This window comes from Lactuca sativa, chromosome 1, assembly GCF_002870075.4.
Source record: "Lactuca sativa cultivar Salinas chromosome 1, Lsat_Salinas_v11, whole genome shotgun sequence".
NCBI classification, from domain to species: Eukaryota; Viridiplantae; Streptophyta; class Magnoliopsida; order Asterales; family Asteraceae; genus Lactuca; species Lactuca sativa.
In genome coordinates, this window is record NC_056623.2 from 210,807,689 (window position 1) to 210,831,061 (window position 23,373).

At 34.7% G+C, this 23,373-nt stretch overlaps 1 long non-coding RNA gene across 1 annotated transcript; it reads right to left on the reverse strand.

Moving 5' to 3' along the window:
* Positions 1-17,285: 17,285 nt before the first annotated feature.
* Positions 17,286-19,442, reverse strand: LOC111893614 (uncharacterized). Its single transcript, XR_002850919.3, has 2 exons — positions 18,393-19,442; positions 17,286-18,021 (listed from the first exon to the last, which is right to left on the reverse strand). It is a non-coding gene; the product is annotated as an uncharacterized LOC111893614 (long non-coding RNA).
* Positions 19,443-23,373: the final 3,931 nt, after the last annotated feature.

Sequence of the window (23,373 nt, forward strand, 5' to 3'; positions counted from 1 at the left end):
AAACATTTGGGATTAGAATTTAAATATTTCAAAATTAACTTTTAATCAAAAATTTAAATTCCAAAACTTGAGGGCAAGTTTTGAAACTTTTCAAAACACACAAGATCAAATTGCAAATAATTTAAAATTAAACAATTAATTTATGATTATCTAATTTGACCTTTAATTTTATTTTCACGAGATAATTCAAATCTAAATTACAAATAATCAATCTTTATCTAATAAAACAAATGATTATCTAAATTTTGACAACAATTTTCTATTTTGGCAATGATAATCTTCAAATATTGATAAAATTAGGATTTTATTAATAAAAAAACGTTTTAGGTAACTATCCACAGCCAAAACAGGTCAAAATCTCACAAACTCAGCCTTCTGCGCCTTAGACTCGTCGAGTCAGCATTGGACTCGTCGAGTTCCCAGTGGACTCGGTGAGTTTAGTCATGGACTCGGCGAGTCCAGACCCCAGAAAGTATAATTTTTCGGTTTTAAGCGTGAATAATCAACTATACCATCAAATACATCAAACAAACAGCCCAAGGCTCTGATACCATTGATGGTTTTTGAGCATTACATCACTCCTATGGTGTACATGCAAACCCTAATAGCTTTTGGATCTAGTTTATCTAATGAATATGCAATTGAATATCCAAAGTTATAAAACCTAGATCTAACATATTATAATCTGAATTATGGTTTAGAGAATACCTTTGATTGTTATGTAGCAATAACAATCTATTCCTTGGCTTTAGAAAGCTCAGTGCCTTAAGTGTTGCACCTTTAATGGAGTCATAACAATCTATTCCTTGGCTTTAGAAAGCTTAGTGCCTTAAGTGTTGCACCTTTAATGGAGTCATAAACACCACGTTTTTGGTGCCTTAGGGGTCTTTATATACTAGGCTTTTAGGGTTTTGCACTTAGGAAACCCTAATCGGACTGCTTAGGCCCTAAGCAGCCCATGAACTCCTTTAATCATATCCCTTGGACGAATTCCTTATGGGCTTCCCGTAGAATTCGTCCAACCTATATTATTAGGTGATCCATAGCCCAATTGTAATTATCTTATAATTACAATTCCAGTCCCTAAGTTTAATTAACCTCTTTTAGCCACGAAATTAATTCTTAATTAATTCTTGATTAATATTAATTAAACATTATGATTTCTCCTTTAATATATTATTTTTTTAATATATTAATAAATCATAATTAAACCTTTCTCTCCTTAATTCATCCTACATATTGCTATGGTGAAGGCAACCCAAAAGGACCATGCTCATAATCGGGTCAAGTACATATCAAAATAGTTATGGACTTAGACACTAATCCAACACTTATATCCGTACTAACCCAGCCAGATTGCAACGTTTTTCAGGCGTCAGAATGTTAATAACATTTGTCACCCTAGGACTACCGACCTAACTGTAGCTAATAGTCGGGATGTGGGATTGTCAGTTCCAAATAGATCTATACACAAATATCTCGCTCTCCCTACAAGAGACTTGAGTTAAAAGTCTTGAATTTTACCAGTACTTAGATAAGTATACGAAGACATCTCACAAATTGCTTCAACGTTTTTACGAGTAATAACTGAAAACCTTTTTTGTTTATATGATAACATATACTTTGTAAAATAGATCATATGTTCCATAAATCATTTTTATTATAGTTTATAAGTTTGTTTTCCAGTTGGCGTGAAAACCGTTGCGTCTTAACATATTTTGTAAATCATTTGTAAATTCAATAATAATGATATTTTGCATATTCAGAAAATTTCATGTTTAAATGTATATTACGAAAAGAAATATAATAAGGAATTTATATTTTTAAACACAAGATTTTTTGGGCTTTACTTGTATCCCACCCCCCCCCCCCCCCACTAAAACAATTTAAAATTTGTGATAACGTAGGGGTATGAACTCACATTGTGTGTGTGTTTTTAGTTGGGTACAACTTGGTCTCGATGATTTCCTGTGCTAGAATCCGTATTATTCAACCCTATCCTAATTTTTATTAACACAAGATATGTATTTAAATTAGTGACATAATTAGTAAGGTGTTATATTAACAGTAATTAATATAAACACCTACCAAAACTTGTAAGAACAATGGAAGCAAAAATACTTCTTGAAGTTCTTTTAGCTCTAGGAAATGAAAGGAATTTGACAGAGAATGGGTGTAATCTCATTTTACTTGGAGGTGAAAAAGTGGAAGCATATTTTCGAAATGAGACTTATATGTGAAGTAATTTGAGGCGATCATAAGAATAATATCTAGATATTATGTGGTTTTCGAAGTGAAACTCATCCTGAGGAAAGGAGTCTTCGGTCAACAAAGTGGTTTTCGGCGGTTGTTTTCGATCCGAGGAGGGTAAGGTCTGCAAGGGTTTTCGGTCTTAACTGAAATCTCGATTTCAGTTTGAGGCAAGTGGCCAATCTGAGGGTTTTCGATCCTCACAATTTACTCACATTTTTGCAACGCTTATTTAATAAAGGTTCTATACATATTAAATTATTAATCTAACTTTAATGAACTAACAATTCAACAAATATGACTTTTATTTAGCAAGTTTGACTTTTGTAGACCTTATTTGACTTTTGTTGACTTTTACAAACTTGAAATTAGCGGGTTGTCACACCTTCATCATGTAACTTTTGAGAGAAGATGTCACTCTCTGGATTTCTGATTCTCCTAACAATTTAGGTAATCAGTACCTTTCTAATATGCTTCAAATCTAATAGGCGCAGTGCATTGTCTATGCATGGTTTAATGGAAATGCTCCAATGTTAGTGAAGTATGTATAAACTTCCATTCTACAATGTGGAACCTAATGGGTCTAATGGGATGTTTTTTTGGCTTAATGTATGTCTTCAATTAAGCCAAAATAGCTTGATTAATCTATTAAAATACTAATTCTTTTAAACATTCCCCACCCCTCTAAGCTCTTGTTAAACTTCTAGCTAATGAATATTTTTAGCAGTTTTAGCGACGAGTGTGTTTCTTTTATAGTTTTGGTCTGTGAGAAATTTGGTAAGATTGCACCCAAAGTATGAGTAAGTTTCATTGAGAAACAGAAAATCGATACCCAGTATTCATAGTACTCAATTTTACACCAACATGATAGGTAAGACATAAAAGTTCTCTAAGCAGCAATGATATTTTGCAGCTCTAGTTATATGGGAAAATCAGCTACAAGCATGTATTAAAATACCATAAATAAAAAAAAAAGCTTACTATGTGCTTCGTTTTGTTGTTTTAAGTTACATAAATGGTCTCTGCAGTTTCATTGATTCATTTCTATATACAATATATATGCCTTATGGTGCATCGTTTTCACTGTTCTTTTTGGTTTTCGCAAATAGTACAATGCAAATCCAACCCCCGTAAAGCAGGGATACTTCACTAGTTTGAATAACAAATCTCTTCAAACACGTGATCTTTTATGAACAAAACTTACTTATATACTACTCCTGTAGTTTATAGTTAATCTGGTATAAATAAGAGGAAAATAAATCTCGTTACCAATTAATACCTATAAGTTAAAAACTATTGAGTTGTAATGATTAATTACTTTAACTTTGAAATCATAAGTACAAAAAAATTTAGAAAATGTTTAAGTTGTAATGGAAGTTTCAAGTGAATAAGGTTCAAGTATTTTGACATCTATTATAATATATATATATATATATATATATATATATATATATATATATATATATATATATATATATATATAAGATTTATGATTACAAGCATCATTAAAACTAGGTGGGGAACCCCTACGTTGCGGGGATCGGATGTGACAATTTTATTTGTTGTTTGTAAAAAATGGAAGATGTACGAAATGGCAATCTATGTTTGTTATTTGGCAAAGGAATTAAAAGAAATTGAAAAATAAAATAGAAAGAATAACCCCACGTTGCGCAGCAGTATTTGCAAACACCCTCCCAAAATTCGTTGCCATTCCTAAACGACATAATAATACATATAAACTACCGACCACTTGCTTCTAAACAATCTAATAAATACACACCTCAAACACTCCAAAAGAAAGTGATGAACAGAAGGTTGCTAGAGTAATTGAATAAGGTTGGTACACTGATAGAATTATAATATGTGTATGTTTAGAAAAGATTTTTATGAGGAGGTGGATAGATTGTTAATTTCTTATTCATGGAACTTGCATCTTGACAAACAACTTCTATGTGTAGAACTCCAAATATGGATGTCTTGCATTGGATGCATCTGTCAATGTTGTAAGCATTATTCCCCTACAACATCAAAAGGGTAAATTTGGTAATGTATGTAATTAACTAAAGAGAGAATTATTCCATGTATATATGAACCTAAAAAGGTAAAATGAATTGAACAATAAAAAGTGACATTGAAAACGGTTTCCAAGATATAAAATTTCCAGTTTCAGACAATCCATCACCAAAGTTTCTCATCTACTTGTAAACCATTAAATGTCACACCCCAAAACCAAGAACGGCAGAAACGTTCTGGGGCGGAGGACGTCATGTATAATATCAACAACAATGTAAAGTAGTAAACAAGCAACAACATCATCCATTGCATTAATAATATAATTATTATACAAATGTGTTCTGTCAAATTTTCATAAACACTAAAACATAAATCAAAATGAAAGATAAGTCTTGAACAAGCTCCATCTTCCTTTCTCCTTGCATCGGTACCTGTCTATGATTACCTGAAGATACAAGTAATTTTGAAAGCGAGTATCAGCTTCGAAGTTGGTGAGATCATAAGTATTTAGTGTCTTAATTTGTATGTAAGTATTTGTATGTAAGAATTTGTAAGTATATGTATTGTAAGAATTTGTAAGTATATGAATTGTAAGTGTTTGAAAAACCCTAGAATCCCTATGATTCCTACTAGTATATGAAGGTGTCTTCTACTAAGACCTAACTGTTCTGAATGTAGCCTTCTACCAAGGCATCTAGTGTCTGGATGTGTGTCTCGTGTAAGAGTATGTATTTTCCCAAGTATAACTATCATTAACAAAAATATAGTCTCTACATTACCGTGCGTCGTGTGAATGTTCACAAAGTGAATGAAATGGGAAAATGAAATAGTACTATGGTTTAGTGCTATAAGAAATACTGCCGTACTAACTACCTTAAACCAGATTTATATTAAGGAATTTATGTGATAAATTGCACCATACTATAGACTGGTAACAACGACAACATATAGTCAAAAATAAGGTATGACGTTTGGCACCCGCAGACCTGCCGGTCCTGCTGTAGCTAGCAGCAAGGTGTAGGATTGTTAATCCAGTATAGATCTATACGCAAACTCCCGCTCTCCCTTAAAGAGACTCTGGCTACAACCCGGGTCATGACAATTAAGGCATGCTCCCATACACTGGATCACAATTTTATTAGCGTATTAATGTAAGTGTAATGTAACGAACTGTTCTATCTGTAATGTACGTGCTCTCTACCTAGCAAGTATAGTAATGTACTGTAATGTTCTCGAAAGTATTGACTCATGAATGAACTAACTCATTGTATGATATCGTGTTCTAGTAATAGTTCTAGTATCTTCCTAAACTACCCATATGGTAGCTTACTAGTAATCTATCTGGTACGTATGGACCTGGATGTATACCCTTGCTCCTAAGGGCATAGGATGAAATGGAAGGACCTTTTATGACTATATATGTACACATGATATATAACTAATATTTAAACGACTTTCGGACGAGTACCCGATATCCCACTAGACGACATCTCAAGCGCGAAAAGGAAATAGGGTGGATAGCCTTCCTAAGTCTTTTAAACATTTCTCATATAATTATACATATAGAGGCATGCAATTTATAATATAAAAGCATAAATAAGTTTTGTAAGACATTTGAAACATAATTATTATTTTAAGAAAAGATCAACTTGATGTCAATCTATAAAACAATTTGAAGGCATAAGTTTGATAAAACAGTTTAGTATAAGGAAACATTTGATTGAAACACAATTGTAAATAAGTTTGAAATGTAGTATACTGGGTACAAGGTACAGTGTAATAAGGAGTTTAAAACATATAAAATGTTTATAAAAAATCATTTGAAGGAAAACTGTTTGGTAAAACGGCTAACGTGTAGTAAATCATTTGAATGCTGCATATTAATCACATGTGATTGATGTAATAACTAGCATAATTCTACTTATTAATCACATGTGATTGATATAATAACTAGCACGATTCTACTTGTATCCCCCCCCCCATAAAACATTTAAAAATAGTTTAAAATATTAGTTAAGGGGTAGGAACTCACCTGCAGTAAGTGACTGGAATTGAACGGACTGTTATCGTATGGAAGGATCAGAGAAGTGCTTGGTGTCAAGTGAAGACTTAGACACACACAATGATCCTAATTTCATATGAAAGCATATGTATATAAATAATTAGTGATTAAAACACTAATTATACAAGTATAAACATTTAAACGCGAGGAAAACACTTTTGGTCAAGTGCTAGGAGGCTAATGGTTAGCAACAAAGGAGTGCAATGCCCCTAATCGAAGTTTATAGTCTAATGACCATGTTCTTTGGATTTTACGGCCCAGGGGAGTAAACTCCTGGCCGTAAACTCTCAACCAAGTGCCTAAATGGAGCTTAGATATATTACAACTCATGTGGTGAATTGTTTCAAGGCTATAACAAGTGTTTGGGTGCCATATTAACTCCTTTGGGGAGTTTACGGCCCAGAGACCATATTCCCTTGGAGTTTACGGCCGTAAAATCCCTTGGGAGGGTTTTTATGGTGTTATCAAGTCTCTAAATTAACTAGGAACAAATCTAAGGTTTTGTACTTGGCTTTAGAAGAGTTTATGGCACCATTTTATGGAGTTCACGGCCCTAGAACCTTTTGGGCCATAAACTCCCTTACTCTTGGTGTTCTAATTGTGTTAGCAAGTCCAAAACTCATTTAGGTACATGCCCAAATTGGTCTCTTGGCTTAAGGAAGGAGTTAGGGTGTCCTTTGACCCCTTTATAGGTGTTTACGGCCCAAGAACTTGTATTGGCCGTAAACTCCTCAATACTAATGATTTCTTATGTTTTCTAGGTTCTAAACACTTTAGGGTAATTGTGCTAATTGAAGTCTAAGCTTTAGGAGTGATTAGGGAACGTTTAAGCCCTTGAATTTGGTGTTCACGGTTCAAGAAACTCTTGGGCCGTAAACACCTAAAGCTAGGTGTTCTTGATTGTTTTCTAGTCTCAAATGATCGTACATATTATCCTAAGCTAGTTACCTAACAAGGAAATGGGACTAGATGGCCTTTAAGCTTCATTTTTGAGTTTACTCCCCAAGAACGTTCTTAGGCGGTAAACTCCCGGATCTCATATATTTGACATACAATCTAAGTTAATAACCATAAAACAAGCATTATAACACAACTAGAGAAGTGTACTCACGATTTGGGATGAAAACCCGAAGATCCGGGAGAGAGAAAACGGCTTTTCTCTAGTTGGAAATGTGAATAATAAATGAATTTAGTTCAGAAATCTATTTATAGTCCTGAAATATTTTTGGCAGAAAATATTTTTATTCTGGAATTGGACTCTAGCATTATGAAGTTTTGAAATGCTCAAGTTTCACAATCCCTTGAGCATCCACTCTCCTGATATCTCCTTAAACGTAAATCCTAATGTACACAAACTTATTCGGAAAGGTCTGAAATTCATTAAAACTGGACAAGCTTCTATTGGCTTCAATTGGTTGATTCAGAATGGAAATTTCAGGTTGTCACATCATCCCACTGTTGAAGGGAATTTCGTCCCGAAATTAGAGTTTAAGCAAGGAAGTTTGTACGAATGATCGATTCGTGAGGAGGAAACTTCCTAATCGATTGGTTCTGGCGCACTTAAGTGAAATTGGGTTCTCGGTTGGCATTCCAACGAACCTTCACTAACTAGCGACGGCGTTGCTTCGTCCACTTGACCTCTTGGTCGAGGGTCACTATGGTCCTAATACGAAGGCGAGGATCTCGACGAGTGGATTTACTAGAGTCCTAACGGAAGGGAATGGTTTCACGATCGAGATGCGAAGAGTAGAATGTACGTTACTGAGTTCGCGGAGTAGGTCTAGTTTGTGCGAGGCATAGGACCGTTTCTGATGAGAATCTCGGGGGTCTTAACCATATTGGATTTAGCTTTCCATGCGATTCGAAGCGTATTAAGCCATTCCCAGAGTGAGACTTCCTAAAGAACTTGGTCACTCACTTGGAATTCCAAAGGTTCCTTTTCCTGCTTAACTTCCCAGTCAAAGGCCACCCCTTGCTGGGTCAAAGTCGTACGAGTTTCTGTAGCTTGCGAGGAGTTCTGAATGAACTAAGGCGGTAGGTCGGTAAGACCTAGAATTTGGCGAAAGACTATCGGCGTCTCTGGTGTCGATAAATTCTCAACGGTTATGACAAATTGAAAGAGTGCTCAATATTTCTCACATTACTAACAGTGTGTCATAGAAATTTGACTCTTCAATTTCAAAACTCGTGCCTAGAGAACTTCGCCAAAGTTCCTCTGTAGGAAATGTTACCCTGGGTTTTCTTCTTACTACGAGGGTAGATAAGTAAGTCATTACATGGAGAAATGACGAATTGATCCAAGTAAGAAAGACGTAAGCCTATTCATTTAGCTCATGAAAGCTATGGGCGTATTGGTCCTATCCGAAGGGTATCACTACGGACTCAAAGTGTCCGCATCGAGTTTAGGAGATAGTCTTCCGGACATCTTTCCCAAACACTCGGACTGGTGATATTCGGATCTCAGGTCCATTCTTGAAAGTAATACATTCCTTGCGTTTGCTCAACCATTTCATCTATGTGCGGCAGAGATAGCAATTTCTAATGAAAAATCTTGACGGAGTCCTCGAAATCCAAGGCACATACGTTGCAATCCGTCGATCTCTGGGAGAATAAGACTGGGGTTCTCCACGGTGAGAAGCCTAGTCTTCTAATTCTCTTTCTGTGTAGTTCGTTAAGGTGTTTGTACGGTTCTGCTATCTCCGTAGGTGTTTAGACTATAGGGTGATCTGTTTACAAGAGTCGTACTGGGTTCTATGTTTGTTCACATGACGATGTGATTACTTGTAGGCTTAAGCAGTTCTCCGTCCTGAAGTTCATATTAGAATTCATACATGGTTTCACAATCACAACTTCGGGAATACGAGTCATATATAATTAAGGTTGAAAAGGTAGTCGAATAACTGATTCTTCTTTAAGCTGACATCCCATCGAAGAAAAAGAAGTTAAAGTGGAATCATCAATTCTAAACCTATAGAAGCTTGATTATATATCACCCTTACATATACCTTCCTCAGTGGTAGATCAATCGCATGAATCCTTGGATTAAACTTGACGTACTGCACGAGTGGTACTTCGGGGGTTTCTTCGGAAAGAAAAATAACTAAGAGGTACTCCTGGCATGAGTACTTCGGTGTTCTGAGATGACGGCTTCGCTGGAAAAGTGATCTAGAAGAAAGAGATGTATGTATAAGGCTGTTTTTGTGAGGATCAAATTGAATCAAGTCGTATGATAATGTCGGAATCATACTGAAACATAAAGACATTAGATTTGAACATAAGATGTTTACAGACAAAACACAACAGTGCAACCATGAAAAGAGTTACAGTACTTTAGACTTACAACAAGACCATTGCTGCGGAAAAAGGTATACTACAAAAGACAAGTATCCGCAGCACGAGAATCCCTATACTGACAGGATCTCGCAAAAAGTAAGACTCTAGTTGCACAAGTTCTGGATAGTTTATAAGTCTGTTACAACAACACGCCTAAGTTAAAATAACGAGGGTTCCGGAGTAGGCTCTCCTACAGCTGTAATCCTGAGAATCTTCCCGTCTGCGCCAGAGTTCTTTGCTATAGGGCAATCCTTCTTGAAGTGCCCTATCTCACCGCATTGGTGGCATGACTGGCTAGTACCAGCTTTGGTGACGGGATTGCGGTGTTTAGCCAATGATATGTGGACACGACTGCCCTCCTCGTTACTCCACTTTGAAAATTGCTTCTTAAATCGTTCGGCATTATAACTAATCTTGTGTGCAGGGTTAGTCCCGATGAAAGGGACTTGAGTGATGGGTCGCGTCGGTGCTCCACAGTCACGAGCATGGTGCACTATGTTTAGGTAATTGCAACACTGCATCTCATGGCAAGCCCCATGATGATGGAAACTACACCTATCACACTTCGGGAGTTTTCCCTCGTATGGCCTGCTCGGTACGGGAACGGCAGGGGTTTCCACTTGCTGCTGTTGTATAGCCAGCTTTTGGGATCTCTTGCGTTCTTTCCGGGCTTGACGCTTTCGTTTCTTGTTTTCGGTTTTTCGGCTTTGCGAGCCTGTGACTGTTACTGTTTGACGACCTCCTGGATGGATACCACGATTGGAAACTTCATTCCCATCAGGAGCATTGACCGTGTTGTTAGCGCTACGGTGTGCAAGGACCGCGGTTACAGCAGCCACCACGGCAGCTGTAACTGCTATTTGAAAGGTAGCGGCGTCCATAGGAAAAGCGGAGGTTTCGTTGTTCGACTGATTGCTTCCAGATGACGACATGATTCTGTAACATGAAAGATAAGGGTTTGTGAGGGATTCAGGTTGACCCTGATGTACTTAGATTGTTCATGTAAAGAGTACGACTATGTTCTAGAAAGTTTGATCTACATCCCTATGATGCAGTCCTAGTACGGAATGGAAGTATGTTCATAAAGGTTTGACCTACATCCTATGATGCAGTCCTAGTAATGAGTAGAAGTAAGTCCATGAAATGGTCTCAAGACGTTTGTTGTGCAACCCGAGGTATCGTGGGTTGGTGAATAACAAGATCCAACCACTGAAAGAGACTTGGAAATGTCTCCGGATCTAACTTGCTATAGTCCAATGACTTGACTAAATCAGGTTTCAGATAGACTCCAATGAGAGTATGATAAGAGTACTTGAATGAAGAATGACACAAAAGTTAGCTGGCTGTCAATATTTTTGATATTCATGATGTAAAGGTTCAGGAAAATGACCTTGTAAAGGTCTTACATCATATCCACAGAAGATAGTTCCTGATAGTATAAAGACCTAACTAAAGTACTTACGGTACATGATAATTTCATAGAAAATGCCACATCGGGCATAGACAGAAAACGCGATTCCTTTTTATAAGGGCAATAAAGAAATATGGTAAAGCATCTACTACTCGCAACGGTCATCCCTCTGGTGAACTCTTAGTTCAGCCAATTGACGTTCCATGTCAAGTAGGTGTCTTCCGTACACCCTAAGGCGTACTCAGAGCTCCATGACTTTGGCTCGTGATTCGGCTAGTGCTTGCAGCAGGGTTTCATGGTTTCTCTCTGATCTCTCGCGAGCATCTCCTAGACGAATGGTGCGGAGGGTATGCATTCTAGCATAGGCGACACCTTCGGTAATCTGATGTAGGGCTGTCCTGCCTTGAATCTCATTTCCGGCCACTCTGCGGACCAAGATTGGCAAGACTCTATCTGCTGAGCCCCCATTGCTCAAGTCGTCAAAGCTTCGGTCGCCAATAAATGGCATGGGCTGATCTTGTCCTTGGCTCCTTGTTTCCAAGCATTCCACTCACTCCGGGTCGGGCCATGAAAAAGTCAGACGAGGGTTAGGATTTGGAACGGGAGCTGCTTCGGGTAGGTTCTCAACCCCTGGTTCGGAGTTAGCATCGTCCGAAGGGTTTTCATCATGGTGATCATTCCAAGGGATAGGATGATCATTATCTGGTTCTTCTCCAAACCAACCAGCTATGACTTCATTCGGAAGATAATGGTTGCCGAGGGGATGGAGTCCATCTATGTTTTCTATGCAAGAATTTAGGGTAAGAGAATAATTGTTAGACGAACTATCTAGATAATTATTTAGAAAACCTTCATTAGTTACATCGCTATTTGTGAAGTGCATACCAGCTATGTGTAATCTAAACAAGATAGGCCTTCAAATAAGTGATCTTAACTCCAAATTCACACAGAATAGGGGTAAAGTAAAATTTTTCACAGATTCTAAGTCTATAACATCCTAATTACATACAGCCTTAGTGTATCCACTTAGCAACTATCAACTTAGTAATGAAGATCCCATTTTAGTTCTCAAGTATAACGTACTTATAGTAACACCAAATACTCCTATAGTATTTTAATTTTAATGTTATGTTCTATTGTTCTCATTGTGGTAGGGTTGGTAAGATTTTAGCATTGTTGCAACCACACAATTAAACTTAGGCACATGCTAGTCAACCCTCGGATAATATAGGTGATCAGGCTATATCTTCCCAGTTTTGACCATATGTCTCTAAGCCCACTTGTGTTGCCCAACAATCGTAATTCTTTTGTACTGTCCTAGTGACGCTGATTTTAGTATGAATGCAGCACGTATACTTACTTAAATATTTTACTATTTAAAGTATAAACTCTTGGTCAGAGTATTTTTAATCCCTTATGTATTTATAGTTACTATATCTTTTATGGGTTGATATACTTAATTCACTATAAACAATGCTCTGATACCAATCTGTCACACCCCAAAACCAAGAACGGCGGAAACGTTCTGGGGCGGAGGACGTCATGTATAATATCAACAACAATGTAAAGTAGTAAACAAGCAACAACATCATCCATTGCATTAATAATATAATTATTATACAAATGTGTTCTGTCAAATCTTGATAAACACTAAAGCATAAATCAAAATGAAAGATAAGTCTTGAACAAGCTCCATCTTCCTTTCTCCTTGCATCAGTACCTGTCTATCATGACCTGAGGATACAAGTAATTTTGAAAGCGAGTATCAGCTTTGAAGCTAGTGAGATCATAAGTATTTAGTGTCTTAATTTGTATGTAAGTATTTGTATGTAAGAATTTGTAAGTATATGTATTGTAAGATTTTGTAAGTATATGAACTGTCAGTGTTTGAAAAACCCTAGAATCCCTATGATTCCTACTAGTATATGAAGGTGTCTTCTACTAAGACCTAACTGTTCTTAATGTTGCCTTCTACCAAGGCATCTAGTGTCTGGATGTGTGTCTCATGTAAGAGTATGTATTTTCCCAAGTATAACTATCATTAACAAAAATATAGTCTCTACATTACCGTGCGTCGTTTGAATGTTCACGAAGTGAATGAAATAGGAACATGAAATAGTACTATGGTGTAGTGCTATACGAACTACTGCCGTACTAACTACCTTAAACCGGATTTATATTAAGGCATTTATGTGATAAATTGCACCATACTATAGACTAGTAACAACGACAACGTATAGTCGAAAATAAGGTATGACGTTTGGCACCCGTAGACCTGCCAGCCCTGTTGTAGCTAGCAGCAAGGTGTAGGATAGTCAATCCAGTATAGATCTATACGCAAACTCACGCTCTCCCTTCAAGAGACTCTGGCTACAACCCGGGTCATGACAATTAAGGCATGCTCCCATACAGTGGATCACAATCTTATTAGCATATTAATGTAAGTGTAATGTAACAAACTGTTCTATCTGTAATGTACGTGCTCTCTATCTAGAAAGTATAGTAATGTACTGTAATGTTCTAGAAAGTATTGACTCATGAATGAACTGACTCATTGTATGATATCGTGTTCTAGTAATAGTTCTAGTATCTTCCCAAACTACCCATATGGTTGCTTACTAGTAATCTAACTGGTACGTATGGACCTGGATGTATACCCTTGCTCCCAAGGGCATAGGATGAACTGGAAGGACCTTTTATGACTATATATGTACACATGATATATAACTAATATTTAAACGACTTTCGGACGAGTACCCGATATCCCACCAGACCACATCTCAAGCGCGAAAAGGAAATAGGGTGGATAGCCTTCCTAAGTCTTTTAAACATATCTTATATAATTATACATATAGAGGCATGAAATTTATAATATAAAAGCATAAATAAATTTTGTAAGACATTTGAAACATAATTATTATTTTAAGAAAAGATCGACTTGATGTCAATCTATAAAACAATTTGAAGGCATAAGTTTGATAAAACAGTTTAGTATAAGGAAACATTTGATTGAAACACAATTGTAAATAAGTTTGAAATGTAGTATACTGGGTACAAGGTACAGTGTAATAAGGAGTTTAAAACATATAAAATGTTTATAAAAAATCATTTGAAGGAAAACTGTTTGGTAAAACAGCTAACGTGTAGTAAATCATTTGAATGCTGCATATTAATCACATGTGATTGATGTAATAACTAGCATAATTCTACTTATTAATCACATGTGATTGATATAATAACTATCATGATTCTACTTGTATCCCCCCCCATAAAACATTTAAAAATAGTTTAAAATATTAGTTAAGGGGTATGAACTCACCTGTAGTAAGTGACTGGAATTGAACGGACTGTTATCGTATGGAAGGATCGGACAAGTGCTTGGTGTCAAGTGAAGACTTAGACACACACAATGATCCTAATTTCATATGAAAGCATATGTATATAAATAATTAGTGATTAAAACACTAATTATACAAGTATAAACATTTAAACGCGAGGAAAACACTTTTGGTCAAGTGCTAGGAGGCTAATGGGATGCAACAAAGGAGTGCAATGCCCCTAATGGAAGTTTATGGTCTAATAACCATGTTCTTTGGAGTTTACGGCCCAGGGGAGTAAACTCCTGGCCGTAAACTCTCAACCAAGTGCCTAAATGGAGCTTAGAATTATTACAACTCATGTGGTGAATTGTTTCAAGGCTATAACAAGTGTTTGGGTGCCATATTAACTCCTTTGGGGAGTTTACGGCCCAGAGACCATATTCCCTTGGAGTTTACGGCCGTAAACTCCCTTGGGAGGGTTTTTATCATGTTATCAAGTCTCTAAATTAACTAGGAACAAATCTAAGGTTTTGTACTTGGCTTTAGAAGAGTTTATGGCACCATTTGGCACCATTTTATGGAGTTCACGGCCCTAGAACCGTTTGGGCCGTAAACTCCCTTACTCTTGGTGTTCTAATTGTGTTAGCAAGTCTAAAACTCATTTAGGTACATGCCCAAATTGGTCTCTTGGCTTAAGGAAGGAGTTAGGGTGTCCTTTGACCCCTTTATAGGTGTTTACCGCCCAAGAACTTGTCTTGGCCGTAAACTCCTCAATACTAATGATTTCTTATGTTATCTAGGTTCTAAACACTTTAGGGTACTTGTCCTAATTGAAGTCTAAGCTTTAGGAGTGATTAGTGCACATTTAAGCCCTTGAATTTGGTGTTCACGGTCCAAGAAACTCTTGGGCCGTAAACACCTAAAGCTAGGTGTTCTTGATTGTTTTCTAGTCTCAAATGATCATACATATTATCCTAAGCTAGTTACCTAACAAGGAAATGGGACTAGATGGCCTTTAAGCTTCATTTTGGAGTTTACTCCCTAAGAACGTTCTTGGGCAGTAAACTCCCGGATCTCATATATTTGACATACAATCTATGTTAATAAGCATAAAACAAGCATTATAACACAACTAGAGAAGTGTACTCACGATTTGGGATGAAAACCCGAAGATCTATGAGAGAGAAAATGGCTTTTCTCTAGTTGGAAATGTGAATAATGATTGAATTTAGTTCAGAAATCTATTTATAGTCCTGAAATATTTTTGGCAGAAAATATTTTTATTCAGGAATTGGACTCTAACATTATGAAGTTTTGAAATGCTCAAGTTTCACAATCCCATGAGCATGCACTCTCCTGATATCTCCTTAAACATAAACCGTAATGTACACAAACTTATTCGGAAAGGTCTGAAATTCATTGAAACTGGACTTGCTTCTATTGGCTTCAACTGGTTGATTCAGAATGGAAATTCCGGGTTGTCACATTAAAGAATGAAGAGGCACTGCTCTTATCACCCTCAGGGCAAAGCACATCCACACAAATACCCTTTCTCTTGTTGGTTGAAAGCAATCTGATAAACATAACCACACCCCCTTTCCAACAAAAAAAAAACATTAGAAAAAAATATAAGATTATATATTTTTCTTCTCATACGAATTATAAAATAATAACCTTTGGCAGCGGAATAAATAGGGTCAGTTATCATTGGATATAAAGTTAATGCTGAACTCAAATTTATAACCACACCAGGTCTTTTTGCATCTTCCATTATTTTAATCTGTGTATAGTTAAATTGTAAGACCAAAATTAAACAAAAAAATAAAATATAAATATTGGAATTTATAAAATGTAAACATACAGCTCTTTGAGTACAATCAATATGGGCAATCTTCTTTCTAGGACTAAGAGCAGTAATACAGAGTGAAGCTTAATGATGGAGCTGGAGACCAAAATAAATAAGGGTAAACTAGTAAAATGTTAGAAAGCATACCTCAGGTGTCTGTGGTGGTGATGATGTCATGGATGCCCCGAGTGTTGTAGAAGCTTCTTTTTACCAGTGCAAACCCATTTTTAGCACGCCCGAGTATGTAGTTGATGTCTGGTGAAGACAGTGCAAACCCGTTTTTACCTTGTGAAGTTCTTCACGTGTAATTTCTGTTGCTGAAATCGGTTGACATTTTCTCAAAACTGATAAATAGAGAAGATTTCACAGACATGCTTCATGATAGACCAACTAAAACCAAAGATTCCGGTTTGTCACCTCTAAGGTAAGTGGATATTGAAATAGAATTGTGGAAGAAAGCAAGAAACCCTAAGTTTCTTTGTTTCAAATCTTGGTAGGTCCGTTGGAATCAGTTGCCTTTTTGCTCTCGCCTCCTTCTCCGCTGAATCACCAAACGCTGTCATTTGTACAATCTGGATGAAGAACATTAAAGAAACCCTTAAAATCAAAATACATGCGTAATGTGTGTAAATTAAAGAGAAAAATTATACTTGTTCCTTAAGATAGTACCTTGTTGTCTATGGAGGCAATTTCCCATTCGGAAATCATCAATAAATTAGTGAGTGGAATGAAATATAACCATTATTAGATACAAAAAGGCAATGAAATTTACCTTAAAACCATGCAACTGTTATAAAAAATAACAAAGAAGTAAAATGCTATAAGAATAAAAAAATTATTGCAAATATTTAGCGGGATAAATGCAAGAAGAAGCAAAAATACGTCCAATTGTTTTTTTAACAAAAAACAACATGTAGGGGTAGTTTGGTCAAAACTTTTAAAATAATTTTTTTATCCAAAAAAATAGTATGAAGGGGCATTTTTGACAAAAATAATGTTAAAATCACTATTTTTTTACCAAAAAAAAAAAAAAAAAAAAAAAAAAAAAAAAAAAAAAAAAAAACAGTATGTAGTAGCATTTTGGATAAACACTGTTAACCTCAATATTTTTTTACCATAAAACAAAGTATGATTTTTACCATAAAACAAAATATAAAATATTGGGCGTATAAAAAAAATTAAATTGCATAAAACCTAGATGTTATTCAGAAACACACCATAACACCATACCTATTTTGCAAGATTTGTACTTTACGTTTGTTGTTGACAATACCTGAAATTGTTGAACATATTCAAAAGTAGGGGCAATATGGTCATAAAACTGTAAAGAAATTAATTTTATTAATATAAAAGCAGGGGCAATATGGTCCTAAAAATGAATTTTTTTTAATATTAAAAGAGTGGAGGGGCAATATCGCCCTAAAACAATAAATATTGAATTTTATTAATATAAAAACAATGTTCAGGGGCAATATCATCCTCAAACTGTAAAAATGAAACCTTGAAATAGAATTAAACCATCCAATGTGAAGCCCTAAAAAATTTCGATGTATGCGTGATCAATTTCCTCACCTTCCAATCTCTATCCACCGATTTCACACCTGCAGTTCACTTAACCATATCTTCTTACCAATATCATTTAAAAATATATAAGAATCAAACAGTTTTTATATGGCCAAAAAGAATGGTAAACAGGTTCAAGTTGTGACCTTGCGACAATAGCGAACATTCCCACTTACATCCTTCCAGATGCCAAATATGAGATCCAACTGATTTGAGAAAAACCCTACATCAATATACATAACCAAGAAATAGAAGGTCACTGGTAATGGGATTCAAAAACTGAAAAAAAAAAAAAAAAAGTTAAGAAATCATTGATAAATTAATAGTAAACTGCAAAAACACTCATGTGATTTGGTTTTGAGTTGTTGTAATGACCATTTTGCCATTGGAGTTGTTTAATCTTGAGTGTTATACGATTAGAAAGAACAGGTAGAGTAATTTGTTCTAGTAGTATTTACTTTGAACATGGATTATTTGAATAACTAAGTTTTAGGAATTTGAACACCGCCCCAAAACTATTCTACACTAATAATTTCATTTTTTTTCTTTTCTATTTTTATAAATAAGGTTGGGGTAGGGTGGAGGTGTCCAAACCTTCATGGAAAATCTATCCCATCTATGGAAGTTCACACATTGCCACCACCACTATCTAATATGGCCAATACTATTGTACTGCCCTGCTCCGTTTGAGCAACTGTTGCTGTTGTTGTGTTCATTTCTTTGGAGCGGCCTAGCAGCTAGCATCTGTGCTTCATGCCATTTCCTGCAGAAATCCCACAACATAGATGACAAATCTAATTAACAAAGTAAATGACCAAAATGATTTTATAGAAAAGTGAAACCTACAAAGGTATTAGCCAACATAGATGATAAATCTAATTAACAAAGTAACTACAGGGGTGTGTTCCCATTACAGATGAGGTTGAGCATGCTACAATAGGGACGAACTTTCTACGACTTAAATCGATGTATCAACAGATAGGTAATTGATTATAATTATTATTTTCACATAAAGCAAAAGCAATATCAAAATACATGAAAATTGAAGGGCACATTTTTCAACACTAAAATAGAGTAAATGAACCTGATGTACACAGAGGAACAAAATTATACTTCCTTCTGTATATGGAAATTGTAATGCCCATTTTTGGATGTCTGAAAAACTTTTGAGATGCATGATGTTGATTTCTCTTAAAAAGATTCGATTATTTTGTTGGTATTTAATGTTGTTTATGATATTTTCGTTACAATCGAATTCATGGAAAGAAAAGAGTAGAAGATATAGTTAAGATTATTGTTATATCCTCCCAAAATTCTTCCTAAAAGACCACTTATTGGACATTGTGTTTGATTCTGTAAGTGTAATTTTTCTTTGGTTAATGTCTGTAAGCAGGATTTTTAGGAATTGTTAAAACCTATTCGAACGGAATTAAACAAAAAGAACACTAAATAGGGTCGCACTGCTGATAGAACTCTTCTACATCTGTCAAAACTCGAACAAAATCAAAATTAAATGAACAAACTTTAGCAAATTAAATAGGTATAAACAAATGGGAATCAAAATTTGAAAGGAAACTAGAATTTAGTTAATCAAATTCAAGAATTAAGAGAAAGCATTAGAATTGAAGAGATAAGGGAGAAGGTGGAAGGAGGCGGAGCACAGAGCTCGCAAAGAAAAAAGGTAAGGTAAGTAGAGCACAGACCTAGAAATCGTCTTCTTGCCATTGGAGGGTCGATGGTTTCGTGCAGCAAGATGATTATGTGAAGTAGAAGAACCATCGACTTGGTGAGATAATTAAAGGCACTCTCGATCCATTAGTCGCCGACCTACAGATATATCCTTCCATTTTGAGTCAGTGAAGCGCCTGTCTGGTGGGACATTGATTGAACGTCAGAGGCTTTGGACTGCCGACACGGCCGACCAATGGAGGCAGGTAGAGGTTACATATCGGAGAGGAGGTTTGAAGAAGAGGATTAAAATTATTTTTGAGGAGTTTAAAGCACGTGGGGGGAAGGTAAGCAGAACCAGTGGGGGAAGCGGGGGAATGACTCGCTGTCGGGAACAGCCATTAAAAGTATCGGTGGGGGGAGACAGCTCCGATCTTGAAGAAAAGAATGACGATTATCGGTGCAGGAAGTGGAGGCGGTGGATTGGCTGGTTGTGGCGATGAAAAAAACAGAATGTTTTGATAAGGAAGGGTGGAAGGAACTGGAAGATCGATTACCTACGAATGTAGGGATAAAATGACTGGGAAACCGAAACTATTCAAATTCATTCTCTTCTTTAATATATATATATATATATATATATATATATATATATATATATATATATATATATATATATATATATATATATATATATATATAGTATGAAGAGACAGGGTTTTTTTGATTAGTGGTGATGATGGAGTTTACCACTAGTTTATATCTATATATCTAGTATAATCTCATGCATTTGAAACTCAAATGGACTTATAAATTCCATTTATATATATATATATATATATATATATATATATATATATATATATATATATATATATATATATATATATATATATATATATATATATATATATATAGGTTCAGGTTCATTTGAGACCATTCTAATTTTGTGAGACCGTGAGACCAAATCTAAAAATAATTTTAAAATGCAAAATAAATGGAAAAATCCAAAAATTCTTTTTTTAAATATGATTTTTGGAAGTTGAATTAGCTAAAAAAAAATAAAAATAAATAAAAAAATAAAAAATAAATCAAAGAAATTCCATTTGAAAGGAAATTAGAATTTAGTTAATCAAATTCAAGAATTAAGAGAAAGCATTAGAATTGCAGAGATAAGGGAGAAGGTGGAAGGAGGCGGAGCACAGAGCTCGCAAAGAAAAAAGGTAAGGTAAGTAGAGCACAGACCTAGAAATCGTCTTCTTGCCATTGGAGGGTCGATGGTTTCGTGCAGCAAGATGATTATGTGAAGTAGAAGAACCATCGACTTGGTGAGATAATTGAAGGCACTCTCGATCCATTAGTCGCCGACCTACAGATATATCCTTCCATTTTGAGTCAGTGAAGCGCCTGTCTGGTGGGACATTGATTGAACGTCAGAGGCTTTGGACTGCCGACACGGCCGACCAATGGAGGCAGGTAGAGGTTACATATCGGAGAGGAGGTTTGAAGAAGAGGATTAAAACTATTTTTGAGGAGTTTAAAGCACGTGGGGGGAAGGTAAGCAGAACCAGTGGGGGAAGCGGGGGAATGACTCGCTGTCGGGAACAGCCATTAAAAGTATCGGTGGGGGGAGACAGCTCCGATCTTGAAGAAAAGAATGACGATTATCGGTGCAGGAAGTGGAGGCGGTGGATTGGATGGTTGTGGCGATGAAAAAAACAGAATGTTTTGATAAGGAAGGGTGGAAGGAACTGGAAGATCGATTACCTACGAATGTAGGGAACAGCCATTAAAAGTATCGGTGGGGGGAGACAGCTCCGATCTTGAAGAAAAGAATGACGATTATCGGTGCAGGAAGTGGAGGCGGTGGATTGGATGGTTGTGGCGATGAAAAAAACAGAATGTTTTGATAAGGAAGGGTGGAAGGAACTGGAAGATCGATTACCTACGAATGTAGGGATAAAATGACTGGGAAACCGAAACTATTCAAATTCATTCTCTTCTTTAATATATATATATATATATATATATATATATATATATATATATATATATATATAGTATGAAGAGACAGGGTTTTCTTGATTAGTGGTGATGATGGAGTTTACCACTAGTTTATATCTATATATCTAGTATAATCTCGTGCATTTGAAACTCAAATGGTCTTATAAATTCCATTATATATATATATATATATATATATATATATATATATATATATATATATATATATATATATATATATATATATAGGTTCAGGTTCATTTGAGACCATTCTAATTTTGTGAGACCGTGAGACCAAATCTAAAAATAATTTTAAAATGCAAAATAAATGGAAAAATCCAAAAATTCTTTTTTTAAATATGATTTTTGGAAGTTGAATTAGCTAAAAAAAATAAAAAAAAATAAAAAAAATAAAAAATAAATAAAAGAAATTCCGTTTTTTTTTTGAAAAATACATGAAATATTCTAATAGAATATTACACTGACATATTCTAAAAAAATAATTTTAAAATGCAGAATAAATGGAAAAATCTAAAAATTATTTTTTTAAATATTATTTTCGGAACTTGAATTAACTAAAAAAAAAATAAAAATAAAAATAAATTCCATTTTTTTTGAAAAATACGTGAAATATTCTAATAGAATATTACACTGTACATATTCTAAAAAATAATTTTAAAATGAAAAATAAATGGAAAAATCCAAAAATTCTTTTTTTAAATATTATTTTCGGAACTTGAATTAAATAAAAAAAATAAAAAAAAATGCGTCTCACGGTCTCACAAAATTAGGCCGTGTCACATGAACCTAACCCTATATATATATATATATATATATATATATATATATATATATATATATATATATATATATATATATATATATATATATATATATATATATATATATATATATATATATATATATATATATATATATATATATATATATATATATATTAGAAGACCAACTTGACTTTCAAAGATTATACTAGATATATAGATATAAACTAGTGGTAAACTCCATCATCACCACTAATCACGAAAACCCTGTCTCTTTATACTATGTCGCTCTCTTCTTTAGACAACAAAAAAAACCATCGCCTTTAATATGCGTATATAACGGGAGAGTCAAGCAACAGAAAAAGATTGAGAGCTAGGGATGAAATCTATTTCAACCTAAAACACCCTCATAAATTCAAGTTCATTTAATCTGGATTGTCATGGGTTTGATATTTTTGGTTTGATTTAATAAAGAGTTTGTATTCATCTTTTAATTGAATCAATATTTAGATTGATTTTAATAGTCACGGTTTTGATTTAGTTTGAGTTACTTTAAAGGTTCGTTTTTTTTTTTTTTTTTTTTTTTTTTTTTTTTTTTTTTTTTTTTGTGATTTAATAGAAGGTTTAAATCCATCATTTTTCAGGTTTTTATTTTTATTTGGATGAGCGAAATCAAATGCAGTTTATTTACATATTGAAACAAGAGGGTGGCATATTAATTGGAACCTTTCGTTAAAACTATTTACTACCTTTCGTTATTTAATAGTGTTATACCCGCCTCATCGTCAAGTTGACAGATGTCATAATATGTATTCATTTTACTTTTTTATATAATATCCAACTTTCATTTGTCCACGTAAGATCATTATAATATGACAAATATACCAAATTATAGCTATGTCATTCATATAAATTTGTTTTTTTTTTTACATATTGCATTTAGATTTGATGATTTGTTTATCATCCTACTTTTAAATATATTACTATTTTTTCTAGAGTTTTAACTTAATTATAGTATTTGAAAAATATATTTACCAAATAATTGTACTTTTGTACATAAATGCTTAATCAACAAACATAAAACTTTTTTTTTTTGTCATTTTCTACAATGGGAATAATAT